Source organism: Mugil cephalus, chromosome 2 (assembly GCF_022458985.1).
Source record: "Mugil cephalus isolate CIBA_MC_2020 chromosome 2, CIBA_Mcephalus_1.1, whole genome shotgun sequence".
NCBI classification, from domain to species: domain Eukaryota; kingdom Metazoa; phylum Chordata; class Actinopteri; order Mugiliformes; family Mugilidae; genus Mugil; species Mugil cephalus.
In genome coordinates, this window is record NC_061771.1 from 21,479,592 (window position 1) to 21,493,488 (window position 13,897).

General features: G+C 37.7%; 1 pseudogene; it reads right to left on the bottom strand.

The window, feature by feature from the left end:
- Positions 1–1,013: 1,013 nt before the first annotated feature.
- LOC125003447 lies at positions 1,014–5,241 on the bottom strand (annotated as a pseudogene).
- Between the last annotated feature and the right edge of the window lie 8,656 nt (positions 5,242–13,897).

Consider the following 13,897-nt stretch of genomic DNA (forward strand, 5'->3'; position numbering starts at 1 on the left):
TCTCCAACCGTTTCTGTCAACCAATCCAAACGGGACCCGCGCTTTTCAAAGCACGCACTCCAATGATATGTCGCGTTCATGTTTTTATCTTTTGCGTTATGTCTCCTGATTACACGTGTTTTGTTCAGACATGCTGTGAAATAATTCAAGATGTTGTGATTTACATTGGATTGTATATATATATATATATACACACACACACACACACACACACACAATAGCCTACAGTGTTGAATAGTTATTTTACTATTAATTTCTCAGTAATTTTAAATGATTTTTTTAAGTTTTAACTTTTGTTGATTTTTACAGTTTATCCCATTAAATAACAGACAAATATCTGTAAAATTACGATACATTTGTGACCATATTTTAACAATAAATATCTGTATTTCTAATGTTTTATTTTGTAAAAGAACAGAAATATCATGTTTTCACACATATTTTCACAGTTACAATGATTAATTGTTATTTTACATTTAACATGTAAAATCACATTGTATTTTCCTTGATTGTCCAGATTGTTGCTGTATTTTAAAAATACAGAAATGATCTGTAAAAACAAACAGCAAAATTTCGTTATATTATTATTATTATTTATTTATTTATTTTTTTTTTTTACAGTGTATGGTCTCATTTATAGTTGTAAGAATATTCTCACCTTGTAAGAATATCTTCAAACACATGTATAATTTCTCATACAAATGACAGACATGCTATTTGGTCTCATCCTCAGGCTGATGTTGGTCAGCCCCACTGAAAACAGGGAAGTACAGTCTGTTGTTTGAAGTGAAGCTGGTTTACAATCTTTATTTTCATGAGAAAGCTACATAGAATTTAATACAACAATGATTTGACATTGTCTCCACAATATGACTGACATATGACTGAAATGTCTACCTGCAAATACTGAAGATCAAACTGCATGAGGCATGACTCAGTTCATCAGTCATGTGACCTGTTGCAGTATCACACAGATTAAAGAAAAACATGCAGGCTGAAAAATAATAGATGTATTACAATGGAGATGGTTTATAGCGCTCACATTTCTCTCCAGTCAGATGACGGTCACAGGTGAGCGTGTACTTGACCTCATAGCCAGAGTTACTGTCAGAGCAGGTCCTTGTATGTGTCCCACTTTTCACGAGTGTGTAACACTTTAACAGGAGGTCATCATAGTAAATATCCTCGTCCCAGACCTCCACCAACAAATCATGGTCTGTGTCCACCTTCAAGAGAAAATTTGATCAAAGTCAGTTTGGTTGTAATAATGTTATCTAACAGACTGAGTTTAATGGGTCATTTTAGATGCAGCAAATGCAGCATAAAGAACAGTGGAGCTGGGTTGATGTGTCCAGATGTCCAGACAATATCCAACATTTCTAATGTAACCATTGAAATTAATATATAAGAACGGCAATGGAATAACTCGCTGACATTACATCATGCATTTATTTACAATTATTGGTCATCACTGTATTTCACAGGAATAATTTTACTTGTTCTCTGTGAACACATTCATTTTGCACTGTAGTGCCTGACTCAATAAGAGTACAATAAAACCAATCTGGGGAATGGACTAGAATACATTCAGAGGAACAAGGTTACTGACCGTGCCCAGATTAAAGTAAGAGTCCCACCGGGGGTAGTTTGACTCAATCATACGAGTCGTGTGCCTGATGGAACCATACTTGATCTTAGCATAGCTGTAGGTAGGAGAAAACAAAGCGACAGATGAAGTAACACAGCTGATATACCATCCTCAGATTTTAATCCCTCAGCTAACTCACCTGTCAGTCGGGCCAATATCATCTCCTGCCAGACCCCAGGCTCGGACCATGGTGACCTCCAGGGTCCCCTTGCGGGTCGCCAAGGGACAGCAGTTGAAAGACAGGTTAGGACTGTACCCACAAGACGGTGTTCTCTGTGAGTCTCTCACTACATTGTCCTTTAAGTACTGCTCAATAGCAGCCTTCATTCCTGCCCTCTGGCTCTCATTTGATACCAGCTCGTATAATGGCCGAAGGGAGTATGAAATGACACCTGGGTGATCTTTCAGGGTACTCAACCAGTTGTTGAAGCCGCTGGAGTCTTCGTTGGTGAGTGAAAACTCCCCCGACCAACCAGAGCCACCTTCCACCTCTGTGTAGTGTTGGTGGAGACCACCGCCGAAGGAGACTGATCTACCCCGATTCTGCACGACTGAGGTACAAGACCCGAGGCTGGAACTTGCCAACTTCCCCAGACGACAGAGAAACCGAGTGATAAACAGGAGTGAACCTGGAAGACAGGAGGAAAAGAAATGCTTCATATAGTCACTGGCTGCATTTACTGTAAATTGTAGTTTTATGATGAGCTGTGACCGACGTAGCCAGCAGTCGGCTGGTGGTTTTACAGAGTTTCCTATTTAAACCTCAACTTCCCACCAGTCTCTTAGAAGTGAAGAAGCTATTCGGATGAGCAGCAAAACATCCTGAAGTTTTTTAAACCCCTTTTGGATTACCATGACCTGGATGACTGAGACCCTTCACAGACAATAGCACATGTTGTTGAGTCAAGTTCTAAGGGAATTTTAAGTCAAATTTAAGGACCATTTTAAATTTGTAGCTAGTGTCATGTGAGATGTAATAGCTTAATAATCCTCACTGTTTGACGAGGTGCATGACTCAAATACTGTGTGCAGTACCTTATCTTCGGTGAATCCATTCAATCTGGACAAACATATTCGTGACGCTGTGACTCGCCTGAGTCGACCCCCAAGGTAAACCTGAGACAAGGTACATTGTTGTTGAAAAAAATGTACATTACTTGTGAAATAAAGACATGAATGTGGTGTGTGAGAGCATTAACCTGACGTATGTAGTGTGTGCCGTAAATCGTTATGAGCTGGTCGTACTCATCTTTGGTATTAGAGTTGTAGGAACTTGGCAAATCGGCCAAATCCTTACTGAACTCTGAACTGAGGGGAGGTTTTCTTGACACCCGATACCTAGAGACAAAGAGACTGTCTTAGCTATGCAAAACAATCTTTCCTGACATATTGAACATATGTTGTGAAGCAGTATTGCTTGCAACCTACCTATAGTGACTGCAGGAGAGTCTTTGTGTGCTGAAGCTGTAGCGATCCTCTCTGCTTCTTTGTTCGGCAAAGTTGTAAATATTGGAGTGTTTCCCTTCCACCCCCCCACTGAAGTAAAATGAATCTAAATTTAGGCCAACCTGATAAAAAAAAAAAAAAAAATGAACGAAAATATAAAAGTTTATGAGCTGCTTAATTGTCTACAATAACAGTTTATTAAATCTAACGATACATGTTTGAAACTATTTACATGTAAGTGAAAGACTTCCCCTTACCCCTGTTAGAGTAACAGATACAGAGTTAGTGAAGTGAAATCTTGCATTGTTTCTCATTCGAAAATTACGCACAGACATAAGTTGGCTGTAATTGGCTTAGTCTGTGGATGAAAGAAGGGGGAAGGGGTTTCTGTCTGCCATTGGCTTCTGAAGGCTGTTGACAAGTAAGATTTATGTGTAATTTGTAATAAAATATGTAGATTGCTACCTATCTCCTTCTTCTTCGTCTTCAAGACCTTGAAACAGCACTTTGTGGATTTTTATGGAACTAAAAGTAGTTTTTGCTGGGTGGGAAGTGTGTGGTAGGGGCTGAAAGACTGAAAAAATAGCTGTATCCTACTGTCACACCGCGGTGAGGTCAAGTTGGGTTTTTGTCCTGTCTCCATGTTTTGTCTTGGTACTTCCTGTTTTATTTTGAAAAGTAACTATCCTCTCATTTCAGGTCACTTGCCCTTCCTCGTGTGTCTCCGATTTGATTGTCTTCCCAGATTCCTGATTACTTCCACCTTTTCCCCATTACCTCCATGTGTTCAAAAAGTCTGCGTCTCCCTTTGTCTTGTGCAAGAGTGTTTGTCTTCGTCCCTTGATCACCATCGTTATTTGGATTTTGCCCTGTTTCCTCCTAAGAGAGTGATTTTCCTTGTTTTTGATTTCGGCAGTTTTTGTTTTCCTCCTTAGTGGAGCGATTTTTAGTTTTGGTTTGGGTTGGTATTCTGGATTCTGTTTTTTCAGAGCCTGTTATGTTTTCATTGTCCTTTGTCTGAATTTTTTAACCTGAGCTTTCTTAAAAAAGCCTGCTTTCAAGAAACCTTAACCCTTGCACCTGCGTCCTGAGTCCTTATCTAGTTTTGACAGTACACAACCGCCATCTCCCAACGGTTCTGGTGGTCATCCATGGAATCGGGCGTCTGTTCGGTCTGCCAACAAGATGTCCTCTGGGTCCCAAATGGGACTCCTTTGTCCATCCCTTCCAGACCGTGGTCGGACATATCGATGGATTTTCATTGCCTTGAATTTTTGAACCTGAACTTCCTTAAAGCATGCTATCAAGAAATCTAAACCCTTGCAACTGTGTCCTGAGTCCTTGCCTGCTCGTGAAACCTACCTTCCAGTTACGAATATCCTGGGAGATGTAAGTGTCCACCAGTGAGCTGTGGACCGATTTAAAGTTAAAAAAAAAAAAAAAGACATGAATCAAAATGCTCATTTTTAGACAGCTATGTGTGCTCATATAAACTCGATCATATACCTCAAGTTAAGCATGACACAGAAAGTTGACTATCATGATAATTAAAGGCTGATCATAGAGTTGGCATCATGTGTATTAGCATGGCAAACATTTACATCTCTCAGAATTTATTTGTTTGATAGTAAAATATTCACTGAGTGCAAGTCTGTGTCTCTGGATACTTAATATCTGTAGTGATTACAATAGTGTATGATACCATACCTAATAGAGGTGTGTCCACTGTTTTTGATTTCAAAGCTACATTGGCTGTATGAACGCCAGTCGATTGCAGAGACTGGCATCTGAAAACGAAGCAGAGGACTCCATCATTAGCATGTACACATAACGTGTGTAAAACTATTTAACTCTGTAACTGTTTGTTTATTTATTACTTTGCGCAGTTGCTTGCCAAGAGAAGGGCTGGAGTAGAGAATGCAGGTGTCATTAGGGGTGAGATAGGTCATCACATCCACCACGTATGACCCTTTTCGATGCAAGGTGACTATATCAAATCCCTCCCCCACCAGGTTGTAGCCTGGTACGAAGGGAGCAGAGATACACTGATTGCGATTCCCAACCTGCCAGGAGAGAACAGGGGAGTGGTACGACAGAAAGAGGAAGAGACTCAGGTAGAGAGAGTTGGGGGCTGATGAGGAGAGCATGACTGGAGTCAAAGAGACTGAAATGTTACAGACAGAGAGAAAGAAGAACAGACATCACAGACCGTAATAAAAACAGGCTTTGTTTATCTTTATAACTATTTAATGTGGTAGTTACAAATGTTCAAACAAAAAAAAACCTCTATCTAGTACATCCACATAGTTTATATAATTTTGTACAGCACTTTTAAAATACTAAACTTTACAGATACAAGATGAAAACGTTAAAATAAGTACGAGAGCAGCTATAATAAACAGTGTAAAACATAAAAAGATGGATTTTTAAAAAGGGATTTAAAGGTCTGATCGGGGACAGTAGAGAGTTCCAGAGCTTTGGAGCAGCAGCAGAGAAGACGCTGTCCCCTTAGGGACAATGTAGAAATGGGGCAAGTGTAGTGTAATTTTAAAGTTTGTGATGGGCTAAAAAGAATACGAATGAATAAGATGCATGCTGAATGACTTTGACGTCATGTTTGAGTACAAGGTTGTATTGATTATGATGATATATCGAATAATAATACCTTTAGTTTGATCATGTTTGATTATAAGGTTATAATTGAATTACAATGATATGTCCGATCATAATGTCATTAGCTTGATTACAACGTAAATTTGATATGATGGGCCTTCACCAGGCATATGCTACTAGAACACAACGGGAGAGTGCTGGAATCAAAAGTATATCTACTGTATTCCTCACAAGAGATCGTGTGTATGTAGAAGATAGTTGTGCTTATCGCACTTGGTAAAGTTATTTTAAAGAATAATGAGCTTAAGAGTGGACTCGTAGATAAGGGTGTAAAATGAACGGGAGTAACTTTGTGAAACTGGGAGCCTAGGGAAATTCCAAAACTACTGACGTAACTACAGGTGTTTGAACCTGAGGAAAAAGAAAGATCACTACTGATGCTCTGGACTAGAGTCCTGATGATTTTTTGAGACTCCAAAGAGAAGTTATCTTCAGGCTGAATTGAACATCTTCCAAGGACTAAGTTTTACAAGGGTCTCCTATTTCAGAATAATTTGACACAACACAAGGCACCAATCAGGACAAGAAGAGAGGATATCATCACCCTCTAACACAGGGGTCTTCAATATTTTTCAGGCCAAGGACTGAAAAATACATTATTATTTTGTATTTTGCATTCAATATTAAGCTATCGCTTATCCCTTTACTAAAATATGTTGGATTCATATTAATGTGTATTTAAAGAAATGTGGGGAGAAATTAAAAAATATATATGAAAATGATTAATTCTTAATCTATATTAATCACGTTTCATTTTGCATGAGCAAACAGACTCAAGAAAGAAGGGGATATATCTGCACTTCACGTGTTGATTAAACAGTTTCAGCAAAACAACTTGAAACAACTGAAGTGCTTTTTGTCTTTTTTTAAACCAACATTTGTCCATTTTAATGTGTCCCGTTGCTACTAAGACAAACTAACTTGTTGACATTGTCCAACGAGAGGAGAGCTGACCCCTCCTTATTTCCAATTGTTGCTGCAACTGAGAACAGTCTCTCCCAGTGAACAGTGGTTGCAGGAGTGGACACATTTGCAAGCCAGCATTGCAGCTTGTCTTTGTCTTGGTTTGTTTTGGTTTGTCTCTGAAGCGGGCGATGCATTAGCCAAAGTGATAGGAGAATCCCTGACTAACATATGCTTGGTGTTAATGTGCTATTTTAAGCTGGAAGTGCTTCGGTGAAAGGAAAACTCCTTCCTGTAGAGTGTGCATAATACCTGATGTTGGTCCACTATTTTGTCCTGTTTTTTTTTGTTTTTTTTAAATAAATTTATAATTTATACTCAAATGTCCCATGTAGAGGACGAGCGTGCTGTTTAGTGTCTTCCATCTTTATCGGTTGGTTTTGCTGCCTGTCACTCCCCAATCAACTGAACATTTGCACATGTGTGATGGTTGGTTTGAATCATATCTGTCAGACAGATTCCAGTTTGTCCAAGTAAACAACAATTCTTCTACATATACCAAAGTAAGCTATGGAGTTCCTCAGGGTTCTGTGCTAGGACCAATATTATTCACATTATACATGCTTCCCTTAGGCAATATTATTAGAAAGCACGGCATAAACTTCCATTGCTACGCAGATGATACCCAGCTATAATTTATCCATGAAACCAGATGAAACTAATCCGCTGGTTAAACTCCAAGCATGCCTTAAAGACATAAAGGCTTGGATGACCTGTAATTTTCTACTTTTAAACTCAGACAAAACTGAAGTTATCGTATTTGGCTCTAAACATGTCAGAGATTCATTATCTAATCACCTGCTTTTGTTGGATGGCATTACCTTGGCCTCCAGTACTACTGTGAAAAACCCTGGTGTTATATTTGATCAGGATATGTCCTTTAATTCTCACATAAAGCAGGTGACCAGGACTGCTTTCTTTCATCTTCGTAATATCATCAAAATTAGGAGCATCCTTTCTCAGAGTGATGCGGAAAAACTAGTTCATGCATTTGTGTCTTCCAGGCTGGATTATTGTAACTTGTTACTGTCTGGCTGTCCAAGTAGCTCTTTAAAAAGGCCTCCAATTGATTCAAAACGCTGCAGCAAGGGCACTGACAGGAATTAGCAAGAGAGATCATATTACTCCAGTATTAGCTTCTCTTCATTGGCTCCCTTTAAATCCAGAATTGAATTTAAAATCCTCCTCCTTACATACAAGCCCTGAAAAGCCTAACTCAGTCATATCTGAAAGACCTCATACTAGTACCATACTGTCCCAACAGATCACTACGATCTCTAAGTGCAGGTCTGCTTGTGGTTCCTAGAGTTTCTAAAAGTAGAATGGGAGGTAGAGCCTTCAGTTATCAGGCTCCTCTCCTATGGAACCAGCTCCCAGTTTGGGTTCAGAAGGCAGACACAGTCTCTACCTTTAAGGTCAGGTTTAAGACTTTCCTTTTTGAAAAAGCTTATAGCTAGGGCTGGACTTAACCATCCCTTAGTTATGCTGCTATAGGCCTAGGCTGCAGGGGGACGATGCACCGAAGACATGTCCTCTCCTCTTTCTTCTCTGGCTCCTGTCCTCTAATATCTTATCATTTTATTTTCTATCTCTTATAATTTGCTAACCACTGTGTCTTACTCTCTCCCCTCCGCTCCCCCCCCCCTCCATCATCTTGTGAGGGTTTCCCGGGCTGGAGTGCTGAATATCTGACCTGTGGAGTTTTAAGCTACATCTGCTGCCGTGGCCTCATCAACCAGCCCAGTCTTCATGGTCTGGAGTGCTGTGTATCAGACGTGTGGAGCTCCATAAACTACATCTGCCCCAGTCGTCATGGCCTCCTCCAGTTGTCCACTCCTACCTAGATGAACAATTCACCAACCTGCCCATGATTCCTGTCCTGTCTCACAAACTGTCACAGATCATCAGCTATGTGTTATATTACTAGACCCTACATGTTTCCTTCCGCTTGATGTAGGTATCTATGACAGAAGTTTGATTATCTTGCTTCTCCTGCTCTTCTGTTCTCTCTATCTTCTCTGTTTCTAACCGGCTGGCCTTCGGCAGATGGGTCCCTCCATATGGGCTGGGTTCTGCTCAAGGTTTCTTCCTGTTAAAAGGGAGTTTTTCCTTGCCACCGTCGCCCTCAGGCTTGCTCTGGAGGTTGCAGGCTGGTTTTTGTAACTCTACTTAGACAAACTGCCTGTAATGAGACGGTCAGAATCATTCTGAGCTGCAATGGATTAATTGCGTTAAAGTTAACAGATTAATCGTGATGATTGATTAATCTGAGTTAACGCGTTCATTTTTACAGTCCTATATATACAGTCCTATATATATATATACATATATATATACATATATATATACATACATATATATATATATATATATATATATATATATATATATATATATATATATATATATATATATATATATATATATATTATATATATATATATATATATATATATATATATATATATATATATATATATATATATATATATACTATATAGACAGACAGGCCATCCACAGGTAGCCCTGCGCTGCTGGAGACGCTGCAGACCCATGCAGCCCATACATTGCCTCTCCCCACTAACAGACTGGAAGCAGGCTAGAGAATACTTGTACTCATAGGCCTGTTGACAACCCCTAACAAAAAAAAAGAAAAAAGAGTTGAAGTTTTTAGGAGTTTCTACCTGCCTTTTTTTCTCTCTCTGGCAGGCTAATAGTGCAGGTTGTCAGTCTTCCATTTATTTTGTGTACATTGTGTCATTTTTATCATGTAAATGGATGGAGAAAAAGCAGTATTGGTTTAGAAAAATCAGCAGCACGTATCAGCCATCGGTCCATGCTGATGTAAAAAAAAATAAATAAATCGGTATTCGCGCTAGGAAAATCTATATCAGTCGATGTCTACTTCTGGGTGCAGTCATTCCCTCATTCCTGTGCTTTAAAGTCACTGTCATTCCATCCACCACCGGTCTGTCTCCCTATCTCCACCTCTCCCTGATCATCCTAGATGTCTTAGTCATCCTCTTATCAGACACCACCAGTGTTTAAGGGGGTCCAGGCCCTATCTACCTGCATCATCTGAGATTCAGTGGATCAATCACAATAAACCCCATAAAAAATACAAGAAAAATGCACAAATATTCAATTCTGGATTGTTTGGAAATATGTTTCCCTGAATTGTGTTCAAAGTGGCAATTTGTGTGAGTTTTTTCTGTATACTTTAATAACAGTTAACAGTTTACTTCTGTTTAAATGCATTTAACCTCATTTTTAATGATTTACTTTCACTGAGTGTCTGGGCCAAGTTCCACCTTTTGAGCAGGGAAGATGGAAAATATTAAAGGGTTGGTTGAAATGCAGTTCTCTTTTGTTGGATAATGGTGTCTGTCATGGAATTCACTACTCACAGTTTAGTTTCAATTTGACTTGCCTTTGCTTCAAACTAAACAGTTTTCAGAAAAACAACAAAATCATTCACAGATGTCGATCTCTTGCTTCTGGTTTGAGGTTGAGTTTAGTGTATCCAACTAAAAACAATATTACTGATAAAGGGACACAAAGAGAAATATAAAACTAGATAACAGATTACACGCAAACTGAGATTCCACTCTGAAGCACTGGCTTAAAACATACAACATGTTTCCTGGCTAGACTGGGCGTTGTCAGACTGTAACGTTCAGTGCACGTTCAACCTCAACAAATCAAATAAATCTTATCTCTTATAAAATTACAAACTCATACAATCAGAAATAGCTTTTTGTCAAATGTGTTTTTTTTTAAATCAATAAAATGATCAATATCAAATCCAAAATCAGGTTCTTAGAATAGACTCACCTCTGGTCTTTTAATGACTGTTGACAATATCTTCCTGCACCATTTAAAAATAAAAAAATACCTGTTCCAAATGTCTGAAGTGTTGCTGTTGCTGCTTCACTTCTGACCCTGACCAGACTGAGCATAAGGAAAAAAAAAAGGCAAGAAGTAAATCACAGCTTATGACGAAATAAGAGACTGGGAGTAGTGAATCTCGGGCTGAAAAAAATGAAACCTGGCATATTGCATCCAGACTGAAGGAAATGATCTTGGAAAATATGAAGGTGCAAGTAAAATACACACAAGAAATAGACACAAAGTGGCTGGTACAATCTCTGTGCATGCACAAAGCATCTCTCTCTATCTATCTATCTATCTATCTATCTATCTATCTATCTATCTATCTATCTATCTATCTATCTATCTATCTATCTATCTATCTATCTATCTATCTATCTATCTATCTATCTATCTATCTATCTATCTATCTATCTATCTATCTATCTATCTACACATATTATTGTTTTCGTTTTGAACATGTGCAACAGTAGGGTGACGGTTACATCATCTGACTCCATTTACCTCTTTACTAAAATATGTTGGATTCATGTTAATGTGTATTAAGAGAAATTTAAATTTGTCACAACTGCAGGCACAAGGGAGACCTACTCAATATTAGGAGGGTGGTCATAATGTTATGCCTGATCTGTGTATACTTTCTCTGGGGTATTTAAACCTTGTCAGATTTTTTTTAATTGTTTAGTTTTGAGTTGGCACCCTTGATGAAATATCAACATTATCCTTTTTAAGTGTACATGATGATCTCCGCAAATGCATCAAGCATGCAAGCAGCAAAATTAGCATAGTGTGTCCACTTGATGCATTTAAGTCACCTATTCATTGTCTTTTAGCTCTGTTTTTGGTCTCCACCAGCCCCTGAATGAAACATCCGCATCGTTAGCCACTACATGAAATAGTTGTAGATGTTTAAATACTGACAGAAAACAAGTCATTTTCCACTAAAGCAATAACTGAATATCCCCATCTTTTCAAAAGTATTCTGAGATTACAACAATGTGTTGGACATAAGTATTTATTTTAAAAATATGTGTTCTATCATTTGATAGATTTGTGATTGTAAAGCAGCATAAATCAGATAATAGTTTCACCTCTCTCTCTCTCTCTCTCTCTCTCTCTCACTCTGGCCTACCTAGAAAAGGTAAGACTCACATATAACCTCCTGAGACCCTGTGTCCTCATATGGGGACGTTGTTTATTTTATTTTTCTTTAATTTAATCTCATTTATTTTATCTTTCTTGTGTCTTTTATGACTATTTTCGGTAACACTTTCTATGAAGGTTGTATAAAGACTAAAGATTAGACACTAAAGATTAGACACTAAAGATTTGCCTCTGTTCTTCTTGTAGTTGCTGTCAAACCATCTCCTGACCTCTGACCCTGAATCACCTCACTAACCCAAAGGCGATTTTAAGAGCCACATTTCTAGGACCACGCTGTGCCACTTTTGTGGCCTGTTTCACGTGTTTCATGTGTTTGTGTAATGTGCTCAGAACATTGATAATCATTCTGATTATGTGTGTTGGTTTAAATGAAAATAAAGTGAACTAAATGCATTCCTTTTGTCTTTACTGTCCAGGCTCTCATTTCATTGTGCCTCATATTTGTTTATAATAGTCTTATATCCACAACACCTCATTTGCACTAATTTACCTAAAGCTGACAAATAACACCTTTGATATTAACATTGTGCATATGGGGTAAAGATTCCAGACTCAGGACTTAGTTCATTGCACCTTTTAATTACTCATAGTAACTTATATCTGTTAATAATAGTGTCACATTCTTGTCACTTTACTTAGAGCTGACAAATTAGCACTTATGATATTGCATAGCTGTTTATAACAGTGTGCTGTAGGGAGATGTATACATTATTATAACTTTATTACATATACTTATAACTACAGATATAAAGCACTATAGGCAAAGTCAAAACTCATTATGCATCACTATGCACATTTAGCAAAGCAAAGTAGTTATGATGCATCATAAAATGAACAAGTGACTAGGCAGATATTGACATATTTATAATGCACTATTCAGATTAAAAATATAATCATTCATAACCAGTTGTCATAATGCATCATGAAGTTGGTTATGACGACTTGTGAATATGTATAGATGGTAATAATGACCATTATAATGCTTTATAGACACCTTATAAAATATTATGAGTGCATTCATAGGGCATTATAAATACAACCTTCATAGAAAGTGTTACCCTGTTTTCTTTAATGTGCAACAAAGTTACGGTGACAAATTACTTTCCCTTATGGATCATTAAAGTCTGTCTAAGTTTTAGGTTTCATTGCAACTTATTCTGCTTCATTTAAACTCAGTGTCATCATTAGTGGACGCTTTAGTCTGCCATCTAGTGGTAGCAAAAGTTAAAACTTATTTATTTATGTTTGTTAACGTTTCTAGTTTGATGTGACAGCAAATTTAACAAATGAGCATTTTTTGCTAATTACTAAGTACTTGTTTAAGGACTTTTGGACTTCATTGTTTACAATTCTGTCTTTGCACAGCCATGTCCAGGGAGTAAAATAAAGGACTTTATATTTTGTCACACATTGGGACTTCTTTATGACATAAATAAATGCAATATGAATTCTGAGGTCCTACTAACCCCAAATTAAAAATGAAATAAATTAAAAATGAAAACCAAATAAAAGCACAGGTCTCAGCTTCATATATATTAATGAAAACATGTAAGGATTTCAGAGAGACTATTTATGTAGGCGAGTGCAGACATGTAATTCAGACATGCAATTACTCAAACTCAAACAGCCAATGCATATTCCTTGTCTGGATGATTGTGGTTTGTATTACCAAATGTTGTATTTACAGAACAAAAAGACACCAAGACCTTGTTTTAGCCACAAATAAGAATATTCACACATCTATTTTACTGCTACGTGTGTGCAGACAGGTTGAACACCTTCAATCCTGTCACGTTTTCGTTTTAATGTAATATTTTGCAATGTTTTTAAAAATACAACTTGTGCAATTGTAAGGGGCTGCCGCTTACAATTATGTTTTGTGGATTGAGCTACGTGGAGTGGGTATAGTGTTGTTATAAGGAGAAACTGGTTGTTGGTTCATGCAATAACATGACACATACAGAACATTGTATTGTCACAAGATGGTAAATGTTATTCGATTCACCTGTCAGTGGTCATAATGTTGCTGTTGATCTGTATTCAGTATTCGTGATACTTGGAGCCTTTAACAAATACCATTTCCCAAAGTTGCCAACAGACCAATTAATTAAC